This window comes from Rattus norvegicus, chromosome 1, assembly GCF_036323735.1.
Source record: "Rattus norvegicus strain BN/NHsdMcwi chromosome 1, GRCr8, whole genome shotgun sequence".
NCBI lineage: Eukaryota > Metazoa > Chordata > Mammalia > Rodentia > Muridae > Rattus > Rattus norvegicus.
The window spans coordinates 60,845,538-60,867,187 of NC_086019.1; the positions used below are offsets into that span (position 1 = coordinate 60,845,538).

The 21,650-nt window shown below is 43.0% G+C and overlaps 1 long non-coding RNA gene across 2 annotated transcripts; it reads right to left on the minus strand.

The window, feature by feature from the left end:
• Positions 1-1,123: 1,123 nt before the first annotated feature.
• On the minus strand, positions 1,124-19,955 carry LOC134485053 (uncharacterized). Of its 2 annotated transcripts, XR_010062933.1 has the most exons (3): positions 17,431-19,949; positions 15,393-15,515; positions 1,124-6,108 (listed from the first exon to the last, which is right to left on the minus strand). It is a non-coding gene; the product is annotated as an uncharacterized LOC134485053 (long non-coding RNA). The 2 variants fall into 2 exon arrangements; XR_010062934.1 differs by having other exon boundaries at positions 15,393-19,955.
• Between the last annotated feature and the right edge of the window lie 1,695 nt (positions 19,956-21,650).

Below are 21,650 nucleotides of genomic sequence, written 5' to 3' on the forward strand. Positions count from 1 at the left end.
TCAGTCAAGCACACACACACACACACACACACACACACACTCACACACACAGACACACACAGACACACAACCACCTGCTATCTTGGGATGTGTCCCAGCTGCCTCAACTTAGTTTCTTCCCACCACATATGTCCCTAAATTATGTGAGCCAAGGGTGGTCACTCTCCTTGCTGGGTTCCCTATTCCTCAAGTTCAGGTGTGGTCACTCTGCTCCTCCTGATCCTTTCCTGGTCTAGAGCTTGTCACCTGACCCTGTGGTTCACAAGTGGTCCCAAGGAAGAAAGTAATCCATGTCTCCATGCTTACGTGGTTGCCCATACTGCTGATTCCTGGCAGGAGTCAAGTGTGGATGGGTACTTGACAGCGTCTTGGTACTTAGTTTGTCAGTGTCTCCATCACCACAGCATTCCTGTGAGACCAAAGCACTCCAGACACAGATTGGGATATGCTGAGTGGCATGGCAGAGTATGCCCCTGAAGAGCGGGGAGGCCCAGCATGGCCACAGAACAGCCTTGGATGTGCCTGTCTGCCTTTCCCAACAGAGCATGGCCTGTTGTAACAGGTGCTTGTCATTATCTTGGGGAACACAGCAGTGAGAACCCTGCTGGGGCTTCTGGTCTTCAGGGAGCAGGCAGGGGCCTTGTGCTCACTTGTCCCTCACTAGTCCCCTTGGCCCAAGGATTGTGGTTTTCAGGACTCCCAGAAGCAGCAGAGGACAGCACAAGTCATCCTTAGTGTGTGCAGCAAATACAGGTGCATGGAGGTCAGGACCTGTGCCCTGTGTCCTCAGAGATAAGAATGAGCCAAGAGCATTGGCTGACCCTGAGAAGCCACTTGGGTCTCATAAAGATTCTATTTATGTCCTTCCTCTGGGCCTGTGGAGACATTGTGGGGAACTATGCCAAGTTTCTTTGGATGCCAGGCTGTGCAGAACTGCAGACTGGTCACAATCCATAGGGAATGGACAGGACAATTACAGGCCATGCTCTGCCATGCTTCTGAGAAAAAGTGTGCAATGGGGTCAAGGTGTGGTCATAAGGAGGAGCCCATGCAGATCCCAGAGTCTCCTTCCAATATTCATCTGTGGGCTGGGTAAAGAAAGCCAGCACAAAATCACAGTAACTTTATATGATTGTCTTTTAAAAGAAACATCAAAGATAACAGGTGTAAATCATGAAAATGGCATCTGTGTGTGCGTAGACAGCTGTTTGCATGGAGAGTGTGTACCCACACTCCAAGCACAGACTACAGGCATGGGGAGTGTCTGTCTACACTTGGAGCAGAGCATACATGCTATCAAACACACAATAAAGGCCATCATGCCCAGGCCCTGGGTCTATAAGCCACTGAAAGCCTCTCACTCCTCAGTGGGGTCTGATGTCCAATACCTTAGAGACATCTGCAGACTGTGCTGTCAGAACATGAAGAGCCATGAGAGTCTCCCCCGGGAACTCTGTAGTCTTGCTGGAAATGCAAGAGGAAAGCCCAGCCTCTAGGCCAACGTGTAGCATAGTTCATACAAGTATCACTGACACACAAAGATTTTGAAGACAACATGGCAGGGCCTGGCAGAGCTGTACTTGGCCAAAGGTGGAGTGGCTGGGACAAAAGAACAATCATGGCTGTGGTAGCTCCCTAAAGCCTGGATTTCTTCCCCCTCTATTATGGGGTCTCTGAGGAAGCAAACTGATGGACTCCCAGAGCATCCTGTTGATTAGCTTGCTGTTCAGATGTGGGATGTGGTCACAGTGCTCTGATAAGGCCACAAGAGCATCCATGGGAGTGAAAACTAGCCTAGGTGTGTCCTACTGTGCCCAGGGATCTGCACTCTGGCTTATGGTATGGAGGCCCAGGGTGCAATGGGGTCAAGGTGTGGCATAAGGAGGAGCCCACGCAGCATAGCATGTGAGTCCTTGAACTCACTGCATTTAGGTCCTGGGGTGAGTCTCATGTGGTCAAACTCTGCATGACTCAGGTGGCTGACATCCACATAGAAGCAGGGGCAGGGGGTTGGGAGAGCATGGGAAGGGGATAACGTTTGAAATGTGCATACATAAATTATCCAAGAAAAATAAAGCTCATAAAAACTTCACTCTGTGCTCTGGGTTTACCTGAGCCATAACGATCTGAAACTGAAACCCAAGCCAACTCATTCATTCTCTCTCCCTCATTCTTTCTAAGATGAAGAGCTTCAAAGGATGCATCTATAATTCTTATATTTAATAACTGCTCTTGGTATAATAGGGTGATCTTATATATACATTTTTGACTAGCCTAAAAATGCAAACACGAGCAAGCAATCAGAACAAAACGGAGCCCAGGGACTCACTATACATTTGAGGCTGTTCTGGAATTCACTACACAGGCGAGGGGACCGGAAATTAACCATAATCTGCCTCTTTCTGCATTCTTAGAGCTGGCATTAAATGCACATGCCACCACAAATAGCTTTATATGAACATTTTCACAAGCTTTTACATATATTGTGTCTAGAAAAACATTTTATTTACTTAGTATCTAGGGGGGAAACTGACCTTATTTATTTTCTCAACACCTGAATTGTAATTTGTAAATAACAAAGTAAACTTTTTTAGAGGAATTTTTAAAAAGTACTACAACATTGGAGAGTTGGCATTAGTGAATGCCCTGAGACAATGGAGATCCTGCAGGAGTTGGTTTGCTTGGACAGTGAAGGTGCTACAAAAGTGGAAGTCTTGCGTCAGTGGAGGGGCTTGGCAAAAATGGAGGTACTGCCACACTACTGGTCCAGCAACAGTGAATATCATGAGACAGTGCATTTGCAGTGACAGTGGAGCTCCAGCAACTGTGGGATTTGTGTGCCAGTAGAGGTCCTGCAAATTCTAGCTGCTGAGAGGGTCTATGTCCTGCAACCTTGTTGGTCCTGCAACAGTTGAGGTACTGCAACAGTGTAAGTCCAGCTACAGTGGATAACCTGTTATAGTAGAGGTCCTTTAAATTGGCCTTGGTGAGACAGTGGACGTCCTGGGATAGTGGAGGTCCTATGACACTGGAGGGGCTGGAACACTGGAGGTCATGCCAAAATTGCAGTTCTTGTAATGGTTGTGGTGTTGTGACAGTGGAAATCTAGCGACAGTGGACATTCTGTAGGACAGTAGAGGTCCTACAATATAAAAGTCCTTGGACAGTGGAGGTACTGACGCACTGGAGGTCCTGTGAGAATGGAGGTTCTTATAACAGCTGTGACACTGGAAGTACAGATAATGTAAATGTCCTCTGATAGGAGAGCTCCAACAAACTGAAGTTGCTGAGAGACAGGAGGTCCTCCAACAGCAGTGGTCCTAAGACAGTAGAGATCCTGTAACAGTGGAGAGGCTGAGACCCTGGAGGTCCTTTGACAGTGGAATACTTTGTAACAATAGACGTGCTATGACAAGGGGGTTGTACAATAGTAGAGGTCCTTGTTATAGTTGAGGTATTCGAACAGTGGAAGTTTATGGACAGTGACTTCCAGTGCCCGTAAAGGTCTTGCAATTTGGAGGGTCTGAGACAGAGGAGTTGCCTGACCACAGACGCCCTACCACAATATTGGTCCTTGACTGTGGAGGTCTTGGGATAGTTCAGGTGCTGGGACAGTGGAAGTTCTGCTACAGGGGTTATCAAAGTGCATGCAAAGAAGAAGCAATGGTGCCAGCCAAACATGACCATGGCAAATATAATGAAGTTTTTCATCCACCCCAACATCATCTTGCTTCTCCAATTGAGTCTGAGACAATTCTAATAACTTATCGTGAAACTGGTTGAAATTTTACAGCTTTACAAATACATCTGAAAGTCTTTCCACCGAGAGGAGGAAGGAGCCAAGGAAATATTTAGGCAAATATTAGCAGGCTTTATCTATGGCTATGGGCACTGTATAAGTTCACAGTGACCTGAAACCAGATTATATTTTGTTAAAGAAGAACAGAAAAGTCAAAAGCATCGACTTTGGCTTTCAACTCAAGACAAATCTGGGCAAATGCTGAACTGGCAGCATGGTGCTTACCCTATTGGTGCACCTGATCTCTTCCTAGGACAACTTTATGGTGGTGCAAAAAAAAAAAAAAAAACCAACATATGGATCTTAGGAGTAGGCTTATATTTCACTGTTGTATTTGACTCTGTTGACATACAACAGTTCAGAAGACAAGTTGTAGCAGGTGTGTACCCTGCTCACTGTGAGTTGTCAGGAGAGACAGCTTAGCCTATTACTGAAAGTAAATCCAAACTATGGGCTGACAGTCACAGAGGTGATGATGTACCCCTGGTCAATGAAAACTGGAAGAGGTTCACAAATCCTTATGAAGAAGTGATCCCTCTCATGCCAGATTCTCCAAAAGAGGAAGAAACGTAATATATTGAGGTTTGAGGTAAAATATTATAGATTCATTGCATCAAAAAGGTATAAACAGAACATGGCATCCTATTGCTTAATGTAACATCAAGTTATACACAGGAATTGCTTCACAACACAGGATCAGCAGCTTTGTCCAGTTACGGTCACCTTCTCTACCCTTGCTGATTTCCCTCTAGGACTAAATAGGAATAGAAGTGAACACAACATAGACACATTGTTCTCCTCATCTTCCAATGGCCTAGTGTCTCCCTATGATCATAAGGCTAGTCAAAGAGGAAGCAGAAGTACCATTGGGCATGCCCTTCTTTTCAGGACACTTCCGACAACACCCACAGTGAACAAAGCATACATACACACCAGAAGTATCCTTTGTCTTCACTCAACAATCAGCCATACTTAGAAGAGCTGTAGCAACGAGAAAACAGAGGACAACCTACTTTCCTGCTGTCCTTCAGCAGAGAGCAGGACATTCCCCATCTGGGGATTTCCCAGAGGCATTAAAGGATGAACCAATTCCAATGGGGAAATTCACTGATGAAGTTGTGTTGCTGCTTTCCTTCAAGAATGAAACCTTACAGGGGGTGGAGGAAGAGTTTTCTCCCAGAAATGAGGCCAAGGGAGATTTTCCAGAGAACATGCAGATGGCAAAACCCAAGTGCCTTTGTACTTTGTCCTTCCCAGTTTGCTCTGTGCTCATTCTTCCTCTGGCTCTGTTTTCCAGTTCCCCATAATTCTTACCTTCTTATATCTTCTAAGTATTTTATGATACTTCCCCCAACCCAAGCCTTCTCCCTCCTCTGGATTTCTTCTCTTCCCAGCAAGGACTCAATATGACGGCTGTGTAGCCCACTCTAGAGCGTGGTGCAGCTGAATGCATCCATTCACCTGAAGTTTATCACACTCTAAAAACACCAGCTTCCACAAAGTGAGGTGGAGAGTGGTATGAGCTCATGAAATCTTCCATAGGTTACTGGTCCTAGCACACACGGCATTTATCACAAGAGCTATAGAACAAATTCTTATGCGGTCAAAAGTAGCATCACATTTCATTCAGCCTTAAATCTAATAACCAGCAATGACTTTGAAAAATTGAAATTACAGTTGCTGCAACAGTGCAGATCCTGTGAAGAGGTAGGTCCTGCGACAGTGGAGGCACTGAAATAGCGCCGGTTCTGTGACAGTGAAGGTCCTTTGAAAATCGATGCACTGAGATCATGGAGGTCAATCTACCTACAGTGGAGCTGCTGCACAATTGAAGGTTCTGCTACAGTGGAGGTCCTGCAAAATTGGAATTGCTGATACAGGGGTATTCCTGTCACTGTAGAGATCCTGTGGCAGTGAAGTTGCAGAATCATGGGAGATCTTGCTTCAGTTGATGTCCTGAAACACTTTAGTTGCTACGGGTGGTGCTACGACAGTGGAATTCCTGGGATAGTGGAGGTTATAGGACAGTGGGTGTCCTGAGACAGTTGTAGTGCTCCTACAGTGGAAGTCCTGTGACAGTGGAGGTCCCGCAATAGTAGCGTTGCTTGGACAGTCCAGTTCTTGTACAAAGGAGGTCCTGTGACACTTGAGATGCTGAGACTCTTGAGCTCCTGAACAGTAGAAGTGCTGTGATAGTTGAAGTGCTGAGACACTTATGGTCCTGTAACAGTGGAGTTGACACACAGACAGTGGACTTCCTGAGGTAGTGGTGGTGCTTAAACAGTGGAAGTCCTGTGACAGAGGAGGTCCTGCAATAGAGGAAGAACAATATATGCTGGCTGATGACCCAGAGCTTCCAGAAAATAGACCACCAACCAATATATATCAGAGGATGGCATTATTTGAAGCCACTCGGATGGAAGGCCCTTGGTCCTGTGGAGGTGTGATGCTCGAACGTAGGAGGAGGCTGGAGTGGTGGGTTTCGAAAAGTTGGGTGAGTTTTGGAGCAGCATCATAGTGGCAAAATGGAGGGAGGAGGGAGAAGATGTAGGAGTGGGCATTTGTGGATTGGCACCTAGAACGTGGGACATCATTTGAGATGTTAAAAACAGTGGAAATAATAAGGCATACATTGTCTGACCCAAACCTAAGGGATACTCCATTAGGAACACAAAAACCCACAGGTGCTCACCAACAATCAGATAAAATTTGGCCTTTGGTGGTCTACTCCAAAGAAACTCTTCCAAGAACACTGTTTAGTTTTTTCAAACAAAGTTTAAAACTCTTAAGTGTACTCTCAAATCTGCCCTAATTCGCATAAATCGGTCAAAACTGTTGGCTTTGTAAATACTTCTATCTTGTCCCAATGGTCACATGCTGGTCATACCAACAACAAGATACTTGTCAAGGTGGGAGTCAATCAACATGGGATCCTTGTTCCAACTGGGCATGCAGACCTTGAGCTCACCTTCAGTTTGTCACACACACACACACACACACACACACACACACACACACACTGAGAGAGAGAAAGAGAGAGAGAGACAGACAGACAGACAGACAGACAGACACAGATTCATAAACACATGCACACACACACACAGAGACACACACACCCATGAGAGAGTGAGAGATCGAAAGTGAGGTAGAGAGAGAGAGAGAGAGAGAGAGAGAGAGAGAGAGAGAGAGAGAGAGAAGAGAGAGAGAGAGTTCTTATCATCTACTTTCTAATGCATATTGTGTGCTCTTGGAGCTGAGCACAGAGACATGCACATGTAAACCAGTCATGTACACCTAGGAACATTTTCTGATCAGTATTTTCTCTTCTTTATGCAGTTCTTAAATTATCTTTAAGAGAAAGTAGGGCATTGACCTACCATGAAATCTTGGACCTAAAGGTACATTTTAATACAAAGCTTATATATCACTTACAGATGACTCCAGTAGGAAATACATTAAGTTCAGAATCATTCAATCAGAAACCCTTAATGTATATACACCATTCTCACTGCCTTCACTTAACCTCATGTTTGGACCACTGTTCCTAGCTGGAGACTCCTGTTTATCTCCCAGAATAAAAGGGAGGCTCCATGCTCAGGTGGAACAGCAGATTCAAGGTGGGACTGTTGGGTGACATTACAGTGAACACCAGGGACTGCCCCACAGAGGCAGGTAGTGGCCCTTTCTTTCCTCCTGGGGAATCATTAGCTACATTGTCCTGAGCAGAGAAGGATCCTCTCATTCTAGCAGATGTTCTGGATGACACAAGGAATGTGAATAGATTATGAAATCACTTTACCACATTTCTTTCTGAGGCAGAGACCCTTGAGACCCTTGGCTCAGGGGTAACAGTTCCAGATAGCAAGGTGAGGTCAATGTGGGCCCTGTGTTCACCTATGAATAGTAATTTATGTTAATCACCAAATCTTTAAAACTTACAGCATGTGGGAGAAAAGTCTCCCAGGAGTCTCAGCTAAAACTAATCAGTGAGTTTTTAAGAACAAGAACAAGTAGGGAATTTAAATTCATGTGATTGCTACAAACAAAGCAAGACACTGTCACTAGATCACCTTTGTGTAAGGGCCCTGACAACATACACAACTTAAGATGTGAAGTGCTCAGGTAGCATGCTTCCTGGCATGAACCCAAGACACAGTTTCTCTGTGTCTCATCACCTCTGAAGCATGGTCCACAAACAATGGCAACAAACCTTCTCTTCCTCAGACTTCAAAGTTACCTTTACTGTTAGTGATAGTTTCCACAGTTAACTAACCTCTACTGGATAGACAGGTTTGACTAACCTTCTCTGAGCTTCTCCCAACCATGTACAGATGGGACATCCCTCTGCACATGAGGCCTGTTCCACTCAGGCCTGCTGTTCTCCTTCCCAGATTAGAAACTGGATACTTTCAAGCCTACATTCTTAAGTCATCTATCAGATGATGATGTAGAGCACCCAGCTCCTTCTGTACCATATCTGCCTAGATGCTGCCATGCTCCCACCTTGATGATAATGAACCAAACTGCTGAACTTGTAAGCCAAACCCAAAGCAGTGTTCTTCTTATAAGATTTGCATTGGTCATGGTGTCTGTTAATAGCAGGAAAACACTAAGTAAGTCACTTTCTACCACAGATTACAAGGTTAATTGAGTGATGTCATCACCTGAGGAGACATGGCCTTATATTAAGGTTCTAATCTCCTAAGTAATTGCAGGCTCTCTTCTGGCCTAGGCATTGGCTATAATATTAATCTTCCCAGTGTCCTTTTCTCTGTAAACTATACATTTTGCATTTCTATTTGCCCCATTTGCTCTTTTTCATTGAAGTCCTATAACCTCAGTATAACAGAGGCCATACTGGGCTCTCTTCAAATTTTCATCGAAGAAATTTGTTTATTACTTTTTAATTTAGCCTCAGGTAGGTTTTTACGAAGTGGTTGGAAAGAAGCCACATTTTGTAAAACCATCATACCAATTATCCCAGACCAGTTACAAATATTATTGCCTTCTGAATCCCCTTGTCGTGGGCTTCCACATTCTGGATAGGTCTTGGCACTCCTGACTCCCAAGCTCCTGCCAGTATACCCCATTAAACTCTTCTTAGAGCACTGGGCCACTTCTAGATCAAAGTTCTGAATTCTTGCATATTTTCCAAAACAAATAATAAGGACAAACTGGCATGGTCAGGTATCACAGAGCAAGAGTCCGCTCTATTACATCCCCTTCTGCATTAGTTACCTTAGTATTTCTGTGACAGAAATGCCATGAGCACAGCAAACTATAAAACATGTAGGCGATTAGTGATCCTATTTCACAGACCACCTGTTACCATAGGTTAAGTTCCATGACTACAGGGCACAGTGGAAGGAGCAGGAAGCAGAGGACTCACATCTGGAATCACAAGTACAAAGCAGACAGTGCACAGGGAGTGGTGCAGAGCACTAAAACCTCAAAGTCCAGCCCCACTGGCATTCTTTCTCCAGCAAGGGCACACCTCCTGAGTCTTCCCAAACAGAGTCACCAACTGGGAAAGGAGTACTCAAATGCCCGAGACAGTGGAGGATAGCTCATGCAAAATGTCATGATGATTCAGGAATTCGAATCAGTAACATAGAGAACCTTCACTCTGGGTCAATGTGTGTTGCTGCAGAGCCAGCAAGCTGCTCTCCCTCCACTTGAACATAAGATGTGGATTAAGTAAAAATGTAAACAAGCATCTCCATGGAAAATCAACAGCCCTGTTAATCTGGTCATACTTATAGGATAAGTCCAGAGGTGCTGGATACTGAAATCACAGAAGCCAACACAAACTCAAACCCTTTAGTCTATAGGAATAAATATACGACAGAAGTCAAAATGGATAACGATATGGAGCAAACACTCACTCAGCAGATAAAATTACACCTAGCCCTTACTCACAGACCTACTTCATAAACAGTGTACATTCTGCTGGTACCTACTCAACACAATCCTAAATGCTGCAATCAAACCAAATGGTTTCTTACTTTGTTGAGTATGATTTAAAAACCCTGAAGTACTCTGAAGGAGGTTAATGGAATCTTCTCAGGGCCTGGGGAAGATGGCTAAGGGAGTACAGATTAACAAAGCAACACAACCCAATTTCCCCACCAGCAAGCAGAAACCGGCCTGATGTCAGTTGCCAATTCCGGAGGGTTTAAGAGAAGCCTACAGACTGGAAGTTCTGAGGTAGGTGAGATTAAAGTACAGTTACACTGAATGCTCACTTGAGGAATGGGAAGGGTAGAAACTGGAAAGTGCTCTGTGTGTGTGTGTGTGTGTGTGTGTGTGTGTGTGTGTGTGTGTGTGTTCCATGAATGTGTTTCTGTGTGAGTGTGGTTGGGTTGTTGCTGTTGTGTGCTTAATTTGAGACAGAGTGTTACCACAAACTGAAGCTGTCCTAAAACTCACCCTGTACACAAGGGTGGTTTGGACAGTAAAGAGACCTTCTCTCTCCTGAAAGGGGGATTAATGATGTGTAGCACAAGCTATGTGTGAATGTAAATTTCAAAATCTGAAGATTTTATAAATCTCCTTTGGCTTGCTTTAACAATACTGGTGATTATAGCAATATATGGTACACTGAGGACAGAACGGAATATATAGTGTAAGCTTTTGAGAAGGTTCAGAGGTAAAAGGAATAGCTGATGATCTGAGTTTAGTTCCAGAGGCACTGTTAATAATCAAACACAAATGTAGCCGAGTTTTATCCCGTGTAAAAATCATTCAGGGCATCCAGTCAGAGATTAAAGTATTTTTGGTGTTGTGATGCGACACAATCATAAGACTGATTCCTGTGGAACAGGCTAGTGGAGCAGACAGTAATCAACAGGACATGAGAAAACCTACAGAGCAGGAACTAGAGAGAAAGCTCAGGATTTCAGAGCACTGGCTGCCTTTCAGAGGACCTTCACTTGTTTTCAACATTTCCAAGTCAGCTCACAGTCATGTGCAACTCAAGATCTAGAATATCTTACCCTCTTCAGGTTTTGTGGGCACTACATAATACACACAGTGCACGTATACTCATGTACACCCTTGTTGGATGACCATAATCCAACCACAGCAGGGACAGAGCTTGCCACCCTCAAGCTTGCCAATTTGAAGGAGGAAGCCTTCTTGTTAAAAGCACTGGAGAACAGCAGGCACAAGGACACCTGACTCACACATTCGACCCGAGGTCTTGAGATGGAAGCCACACATAACTCTGGCCTTCTCACTGAAGAGAGGTCATCCTTGGGTAAGGAGCTTTCATCTGATCCTGTTTTCCTCTTGGATCCCATTACAGAAAAGCATTTGTGTTTGTCCAAATCTGCACAGGTTCCCAGCACCCTTCCTAGTCATGTCTGACAAATCCATATGGAAACCACTGTGTAACTGGAGTCCTAGTCTATAGCATCTCTCTCCTTCATGCTACCCTCCTTTTATACTGCAGATTTCATAGGAAATCATATTCTTTGTGTACTTACAAATCCCATGTTGTTTACATGTGGCTAATGTTTCGTCCTCAGCATGCTTGCCTGGAGACAGGGCTGGATGCAGGTATTCTGTAGACAAGGCAAGATGCAGCTCCTCTGGAAGCCATAGGACACCAGCGTCACAGCTGTAGTTCAGTGCATGCATGACATGCATTCACAAAGAAGACTGTAGCCCCAAGGTCAGGTACATCCACAGGGTACTAAGGAGAGGGACCTGATTGCTACTGTTGATGCTGCATTTCCTCTTTGTTCTGACTGTTTTAACTGGAATTGCCCCCACACGCAAAATTCCTAAGATATCTGACAGCCACACACAGATGCACATGCAGGTAAAACACAAATGCATGTGAAATAAAAATAAATAATTTTAAACTGGAGAGAGAGAGAGAGAGAGAGAGAGAGAGAGAGAGAGAGAGAGAGAGAGAGAGAATGGTGTTTATAAAAGAGAAACTTACCCTCAAAACCTATTTACTGTCCTGAAACTTCTTTCTCATGGGCAGAGGAACATAGACATGAAATTCTTTCTCTCTACACTTCTCAGTGTGTGCTGGGGTACTCTAGAATACCGGTTATTTGGTGAAATGTTGAGGGGTTTAGAAAGATGAACATCATGTTGCAAGTCAGTGGTCTTTAGTCCCTCGTGAGTTCCGTGATTTCAGCTGAGGATCTCTTGCAATGGGTTCTGTATCCAGAGTTATAATCATGAGCTGTGGAACTTCATTTGCTACATGGATACAGGGGCCCCAGTGTAGTCATCTGTTACTTCCCCAACCCATGAGCATGACCCAGGCCCAGTCACAAGTCAGAATTGGGTCCTCAGAGATGCCACTAGGAATGTATGTAGACAAAAGAAAGAAGTCTGGGGAGGGTAAGGAAGAAGAGTGTCAGGTTGAAGCCTGTTTCAAATTCAGAATAGCAGTGTATGTATTTCAGTTAACTGCTTTCATAATTCCCTCATCTGTGAAATCTTAAGACTTGTTAGATTAGATCTTTTAGCCAGAGAGCTAACACCACTGAAGCCAAAAATTTATACAGATAGGCTATCAGGAGTGTCACCCATGTTTACTATCTCTGCTTCCAGAAGAGGTGCAGACAAATATTTCCTCACTCATGGTGAGTACAACACAAAGGAAACCAGTGCATGCTCCTTACACCCCTGAGGACTTCCCAGGGTAGGGGTTCCCAGAACACTGGGATCTGACAGTGAAAGTGTCTGTGATTTGACTAGGGCACTAGGTACTACTTACATCACTTTTCCAGTGATGGCACTGCAGAGATCAGACAGTAGTTAAACTTGAAAGCTCATCACATTCAACTTCTTCCTGTGCTCCTAACGCACCTGATCCCCACACCCTAAGAACTGGCAGCCCCTTTAAGATGCTGCTGTACTTTCACACCCTGCCTCCCTGGACTCTGGACTCTTCCTCATGATGCTCTGCTCCTATCTCCCTTGCACCTAGCATTTTACTCCTTTATTTTTATTTCATGTTCCCACCTCCTGCATGTGTTCTGGGTGGGTCAGCTATGGGTAGGATCATGAAATATGTGGCTGTACACACACACACACACACACACACACACACACAGACACACACACAGACACACACACAGGTACCAATTTAAGACAAGGCAGACTGTTTATATGCAGGGGATACAATGCCTTCAAGAATTGGGACCCTGAAAAAAGAGCACTACACTTAAAAACAAAAATCCAAGGAAAATAAACAACTGGAGTGTCAGTGGAGGTTGTGTAAGAAGAGTGTCAGAAGAGCCTGTGAGAAGGTGAAGGGTACACTGAACACTCAGCCAAACAGGAAACGTCTGCATCTGAACTGTGCAGCATCCACCCTGCAGTGTGGCATGCTGTGGGGGTGTCTGAGAAACCATATCTCATCACCTGAGTTTGCACGTATTTAGACCAAGTCTTTGGGTGTAGGAGGTGACTACTATATCTATAGATTAATTAAAATTAATATGGATGAATTTATCATGCTTAAAAAGTACAACAAAGTTGTCCAGACCCAACTGATGGATGTATCATTAATGGATTATTCCTTAAATACGTCTGATCACGAGGATGAAAAATTTAGGATTAATCTCTGTTCCACTAATGGATGACTCACCAAATGTGCACCACACTGGAGCGGACCAACTGTCAAAGGAAAGCTACCGTTCTTTTAATCTTTTGCAACTGCAGTAGACTATGCAAAGCAAACACTCACACGTGTCTCATCAGTCAATCAGTCTACAGGACAGAGATTACCTATGCCAGTCTCAGGGACAGAACAGCATTTTCTGGTTCCAATTCAACTACCCTTTTTTCTTTAACCTGCAGCCAGGCTCTGTGGGAGAAGCTGAGATGGTGGGCAATGAAAGGTGGATGTTGGAAGGAAGCTAGAGCATGGTGGGATTTTATAAGCCAAAGAAGTGAAATTCGTATTTAATTCCCTTAGACAACTGGTCCAGGTGCAGTGTTCCTGATGGTGGCTCGGTGCTCCAGCTGTGGATTCAGGGAACTCAGAACATCATACTGAAAATAATCTCTCAGACTACAGAGTCAAATTCCTGCTGGTGCTCCAGTCTCATCAGAGAAGAAATTAAGTCCCTCCTCCTATGGATCCTCTCATTTTTGTCATTCTCGCCTGCAGGAGATTCAGTCCTTCCTCTGAGGGGGCTACTCATACCTGCAAGTGATTTAGACCCTCTTGAAGGGAATTCTGTCTCCAGATTGGGATGTGGACCCTCCTGTTAGAGAATTAACTCTCTGAATCTTCTCACAGAGTATATGTGACTACCTGGAGACAGCATTATCTGCACTTCTAAACTCTGATTGGTAAAGAAAACCCACGGTATGAGTTTGAAAACCTGTGAGTTATATACTGAGTAATGAAAACCTATGAGTTCTATACTGTTGATTTCTAAATGTATTCAGTTGATTATGAATTATTCTGCAATATTTTGATGAAATTTACTTACTTCCTAGATTTCAAACAAAAATAGAAGCTATAGTTAAAAGTTTAGTGTGTGTTTGGCCAAATTATTTACAAAATATTTTTGATTTTTATAAAAGTTGGTGTACAACATAGAAATTTTCCCCTATTTTGTTTTGTTTACTGCTAGGATATAGAAATGCTTTATTTCTGCTGACAGAGCTTATATTCATTGGTCTTGTATAACTCACTGTTGAGTGCTCAACTTTAGCAGATTCCTTAGGGTCTCTGCCATTTATAACAGGATTCCATCTAAAAGTCGACTGCCTTGTTCTTCCTTTCTGAGGAGATGCCTTTTGTTCAGTTTCCCCCCGTTAATGACAGAGCTATACTGTGAGAACAATGATGGACAGCAGTGCCAGAAAGACCTGGGACACATTTACAAAGTCTGGTCCAATTAGAATGGGGCATGGTGAGATAGTTCTGTCAGGTATGCTCTGACCCTATGAGTCTCTCTTCACTACCTTCACTTGGACAAGTTGTAAAGCAATTAATATGGTGAAGGATGAAGTCCCTGGCACTTAGTAGGTGACACTTAAAGACAATGCCTTCCACGTGATCCATTCAAGGAAACCTGAAAGGTGGGCTCTCTTGTAATGACATTGGTGTCCTTATGAAAGGGACCCTAAAGTCACAGACACTTGAAGAGGCAGAGAGAGACCACAGGGCACCAAGAGGAACCAGCTACCTACAAACGGAGGAGAACTGGAGCCAACTCTTGGACCCCAGTCCTCCAAACGGAAGCCAACAGAAACCTCTGCTCAGTTCTGCCTGCAGCCCGCAAACACTGGAGTGTGCATTCTTGGTGTGCTCCAGAGCCTGAAAGTCGCTGCTCTAACCCCAGCTCTGTCGTGGGGTGGATGGAAGTCTTGTCTATCTTGGGGTGGATGGAAGTCTATCTCTCAAGGTGAGGTAAAGTGGTCCTGAGTTAGGTGCCAAGGTCCAGTCCCAGGGGGAAGCTTCCCGATAGCTAAGCTTGAGCTTGAAGCAGGCAGAGCTGTGCTCTCCCTAAGGAATGTAGCACTAGTTGCCAGAATAGAGGTTTCTTCTTTCAATGTACACTTAGGCAAATTTGCAAAGATCCAAAATGCTGGCTGTGGTTCTCACCAGTTTCCTTGGAGTATGCCCACAGAGTTCCTTGTCTGCTCCTGGGAATCCAAGCCTTGTCCTTGAAGGGGCTGCTCATGCACTCATCTGACTTCTTTGGTCAGGAAGCACACCTGCTACAAACTGAATTTTAAGAGGCAGATAAGATCAGAGAAAGGACTAAAAGAGCTCGAGGGGCTCGAGACCCCATGTGAACAACAATGCCAAGCAATCAGAGCTTCCAGGGACTACGCCACTTCCCAAAGACTATACATGGACTGACCCTGGGCTCCAACCTCATAGGTAGCAATGAATATCCTAGTAAGAGCACCAGTGGAAAGGGAAGCCCTTGGTCCTGCCAAGACTGAACCCCCCAGTGAATGTGATTGTTGGGGGGAGGGTGGTAATGGTGGAGGATGGGGAGGGGAACACCCATAGAGAAGGGGAGTGGGAGGGGTTAGGGGGATGTTGGCTCAGAAACCGGTAAAGGGATTAACAATCGAAATGTAAATAAGAAATACTTAAGTTAATAAAAAAAAAAAGACATAGAGACAGGAGGAACTGCATCCTGAACTTTTGTGTAGGAAGTTTGGCTTGGACTGATCAAGTATCAGAAGGACCATGAATTCCCTATGGCCAAATTAGCTAGGGCTAAGTTTATACCAAGAGAGCTCCTTGAAATACCTGATCTGCAGTTTGCGCTCCCTTCTACAAGCAACTACTCAGTGAATATAAGTGACTACATCCAGGTTACTTAGTTGGCTGCTAAGTGTAAATCTCCTTTTACCTGTATTTAAACATACGGTTCACATAACCATTAAATGGAAAAGCCCCAGTGGTATTAGTTATAAAGGTGCTCACATAATAAGTTTTTGCCAAGAAATTTTCAGTAATTCATGTAAAAATCTATATGGAGAATGCAGTATAGTACAGTCAAATCACAGGCTTTATAATCCCATATTTAAAGTTTGATATGATTACAAATATTAAAGCAGGACTATTTTAAATAGTCTAATATATTTAATTTGGAATTAATCTGTTTTGCAATGCACCAATCAGCCATAATGTAGGTTAGCTTGTTTCCTAAGTCATGTGTTTTAAGAGGCGTATCAGTCTACCAGCTAAATTTGAAACACCTTTGACAGGATTGTATTATTTAGGTACCAGGAATATTAATGAAGATGAAAAGAATAGGAAAGTTAAAATGATTTAGTAAGCATTAAGTTTTATGGATGCATAACAGCTTAAATCTTGATGAGATATGTGTGAGAAAACTAGTAGGGGGAGCATAAGTAAAGGAATGATCCTATCAGTGCCTCTAAACCATAAAATGCATTCCTACAGTTATCTGAACTCCATTGACTACGGAAGTCAAGGTAAAACACACACACACACACACACACACACACACACACACACACACACACAAAAGAGGCAGATAAGATCATCTTTCTGATTATATTCACAGCATAGACCTCTTTGTTTGTCTTTTTTTGTTTTTTAATTTTTTATTATATACATTTCTTTACTTACACTTCAAATGTCATTCCCCTTCCCGGTTTCCTGTTCATAAACCTTAGGTGGGGCTGCTGTAAGGTTCAGATTCTTTGCTTGGGAGCCATTACCACACATGATGTTTATATTTTTCTTCACTTTTTCAATCTATTTTTCTGCGGCGTGCTCTAAGAGGGCATCGAGTAGGGTTACATAATTATTGGTATTAACAGCTGTACAAACAAATCCTACTCAGTATGGAGTCTGCTGATGTTCAGCATAAGGAGGTGCCAAGTCAGGGAACCTTCATGTGCTGATGCAGCAAATGAGAGTCCACAGAGGCCCCAAGCGGGAGATGGAGGAAGGAGCCATAAGGACAGTTGGGAGAAAACATGTCAACTTCCCTAAGATTCGGAAAAGAAGCAGTTGGTCTCCATCCCGAGGGAACTCAAGCTAAGACTCACAAAATAGTGCTACTAAGCCAACCCAAATTCTCTTATTTTCCCCACATCCCTGAGAGCAGAAAGGAGTGGTTTCAAACTCCATGGGCTCCCCTCATACTCACTGGAATTGGATAGTGAAACTGCCATAACCTCTGTTCTGAAAAATCCCCTCAGGAACTAATGAAGGGCGTGGCTAAGTCCGAGAGAGGAGGGGCGGGTATCGTTCATTAGCCACTCATGCGCGCGCATGAGTCTATGCCCATACACTGGAGTTTTCCAGGCTACCTTTCAGGATCCTTCGCATTTACAGTGCTTGTAAAATACAAATCAATTTACTGTGGCATTGAATACCCATCTCAGCTTTTTAAACCCTCAAACATAATTCCCCTTTCTTAAAGTTCCTTTGCATTATTTATAGGACACTGCTGAGTGTCATAGGCTACAGGTAACAGTACTCAAAGTCATTCCCTGTTCATCTGAACTTTACATCCTTTGACCAGCAACTTCCCAACTCCATCCTTACATTTCACCCAAACCCTGAGATTTGGACACTGTCCTGCTCCCCGTGCTAAAGCACAGTAGTCATGAGGGTGAGGGGACACAACATCCCACTGACCCTTCAGCCAGCTGGAACGAATCAGTGTATCCTGTGCCATGATAATAAAACATACCTTCCTTCCATCAGTACTGAGTGGCCACTTACATTTGAAACGTGAATGGCCAGAAGACCTTTAAGGCAATGGCTTATCTGTGCGTAGTTTGGGGAGTCCAGGCCTTAGGAAAACATTTCCCAACAGTAGTGTATGCTATTCAATGTGATCTTGCAACACTTATTCACATCTGACCTCACTGTCCAGGGATGGCCAAGTCTACTTCACTACAGGTCTCACAAACACACATGCAGTGTTTTCAGATGCTTGCAGGTTCTTGAGTGCATCTGTCTTCCCATGCACTAGGGACAGCAGGTACCTGCTCTTCTTTGGGAGGTATCAAAGGCTTCTTTTTATGCTATCAAAGGCTGCCCATGTGCTGCAGACACAAGGAGAATGCACTTCCTGGGCAAGACAAGTGTGCAAATCCTTCATCAGCTCTCTGGAACACTCTATTCTCTTACAGAGGAAAAAAAAAAAAAGACACGCTTTCAAATAGGAAACTCATAAACGTAAAAAATACTAATGGTTGTATTTCAACAATTGATCGTACAGCTCTTATTAAAAAGAATTTTTGGGTTTCAAATGCTTCCGTTTTATTTAAAATTGTGATTATTTCCCTGATGCACAGATTTCTATGGAACAGAAAGTTCTTCTAAAACCATATTAGAGATTCTGAAAAAGAAAATGTGTTGAAATCATAAAGTCACCTTTCACACAAAATAAGCAAACTGAGGCCTTTCTCCCATAGCTCAACTGAGGAATGAGGATGCAAAATTCAGGAATTAAAATTAAATAAATCTGTTACGCTGAGAAAGAGATGCAGACTCAACTGACACAAGTTTTCTTATAGCACTTAAGTCACAGGGGGCACAGCAACACGCTTCTTCCTTTCCTGACAGTTTTTATAAATCTCTTTACTAAATTTACAACTTCTGAGATTGCTGTGCTTGACAGCCACCCATGAGCTCCCATTTATCTTGGACGTCTTTGTTCCAACCTGCAAGAATGTTGTCTGTGTAATGCTGTGAGAGCTCTACAGCCTTTGGAACCTCTGAAGTATTAGTTAGCTCTCTAACAGGACTGTCACCTTTGCTTTCCACTAATGATTAGTGTTCTGGTGATTTGAATTGATAAAAATAAAATCCCTAGCATCAAATCTGAAACCTTTCTCTAGAATTTTGGAAATTAAATTATGAATTAGATATTCAATCTCAAACATTTACATTGGATCAGGAGGCTCACATTTTAGATGAATGATGTGTTGTGCGCCTTACATAAAAAAACTACTTGTAGCCCACTCATGTAAATTAAAGAACGTACAGGCATCATTTCACCTGCCCCAAGAGACCTGTCTCCTGCATACAGGGTCCCCAATGACACAGGAATGCCCTAGGCTGAGAGGCCTGTCTCCTGCAGACAAGGTCCATTATGACACAGTAGTGCTCTGAAATTTTCGGCTATCACTGTCTGGTAGGAAAATGGAGTTTGGAGAAAGAACAGAAAGATAATATCTAGGCCTACTGCCCTTGGAATGACAATGGAAAAGGTAGGGTAGAGGAAACACCCTGTCATGTTTAAAGCCCTTCATTCTGCCTTCTGGGTCCAAGAGTGCCAAAGCTAACAAGAACGGGTAACTTCACCTTAGTCAGATCACTAAGAACTAGGCAGGATTTTTCTTGGTAAAGTAAGACAAAATTTCTTGGATGTGGAACATCTCTCAATTGCAACCATTTCAGAAAAAGAAATTAAACATCACTTAGAAGGACATTTGTTCCTTCCTCTTCAGGCCCACCCCACAAATCGACTGCCAAGGTCAGACCTGCTTGAGTACAGGTGACCTCTCTCTTCTCACTTAGTGTTCAGTTCATTCTCAAGCTCTGTTACTTTACGAGAAGCTTCCACTTTGTCAGACACATCATGATTTTTGAGAAGTTGTGTGGACGCTCTTTAAAAATCAGGTTTTCATGGTCTCCAGAACTGCCAGATAAGTGTGCATCTTGGCTGGACAAGAGAAGAACACAAAAGATTATACATAAAAATACAACTAACTATCCTAACTAAATTTTCATCTAAATTTTAATGTTTCCGTGAGAGCTGTTCATTTTTGCACATTATTTCAGTTATTTTATGTATTCTGGCTGAAACAAACTATACCTACTCTACGGTCTGAGCAGAACTTTAAAATCCAATCTTTGCTCATCAACTAAATGCCAGTTCAAAGAAAAGGGCAGGATTTGTGGAATAACCCTATAACCAACCTGGCCAAAAAGGTATGAGTACAACTTAAAATATATCAAAAGAGTAATAAACCAAGAAAGAATTCCATGCAGAAAAGGGGCAAAACAAACTCTTGACTGTGACTATCAAAAATAAATATGTGCACTACTGATGGCTCAGTGATCAACTGATGATTACATAAATGCTAGGAAGAACAGGCAGCCAGCTTAGCCATTGAGAGACTCTCTTTCATTGAGCAAGGGAGAGTAATGAGAGGATAATTTCCGTCAACCTCAGGGCAAGCCTCCACACGCACCTATGTACACAGATGTATATGGTGGTCCAACATAGCCACACTTATAAGGGAGAAAGAAAATAACAAAGTGAGGGTGCTCAATTTCATTAAGCATCAGAATTTAAATGTTTTGGCCATGTAAACCTGCTTAACTATGGGGGTAGTTTAAAAGTACACCATTTCCACAAACTTTTCCCCTTTATAATACTGAGAGCTAGAACAACCCTGATTAATGTAATTCAGTGTTACAAGGGCAGAGGACATATAACCTGAATGAATGTCCATGCACACACACACACACACACACACACACACACACACACACACATGTATATATATATATATATATATATATATATATATATATATATATGTATTTGGTCATACACATTCATACTTACATAAATATATAACCATATACAACAAACAGCCAATACCAAACAAAATGTAGAGAAACTTGAAGCAATCCCACTAAAATCAGGAACAAGGCAAGCCTGCCCACTCTGCCCCTATCTATACAATATATTACGAGAGTTTATAGACAGAGCAATAGGAGAACAAAAAGAGATCAAAGGGATACACATTGGGAAGGAGGAAGTTAAGATATCACTATTGGTGGATGAAATGGTAGTATAAACATGTGACCAGAAAAAATTGTACCAGAACTCCTCCAGCTGATAAACAACTTAAGCAGAGTGCCTGGATAGAAAATTCACTCTACCAAATCACCTGTCTTCCCCTACTCAAAAAAATAATGGGCTTAGAAAAATTAGGGAAACAGCACCCTTCACATTAGTCACATATAATATAAAATACCTCAGCGTGACTCTAACCAAGCAAGTGAAAGATCTGTACAACAGGGACAAGTCTCCGATGAAAGAAATTGGAGAAGACCCCAGAAGATGGAAAGATCTCCCATGCTCTTGGATCAGCAGGATAAAGAGAGTAAAATGGCCATCTTACCAAAAGCAGTCTATAGATTCAATGCAATCCCCGTCAAAATTCCAACTCACTTCCTCATAGAGTTAGAGCAATTCTCAAATTCATCTAGAATGACAAAAAAACACAGGATAAGGCAAATATTCTCAACAATAAAAGAAATTCTGGGAGATCAGCATTCCTGACTTCAACCTGTACTACAGAGTAATAATTTTAAAAAACAAACAGTTATTGGTAC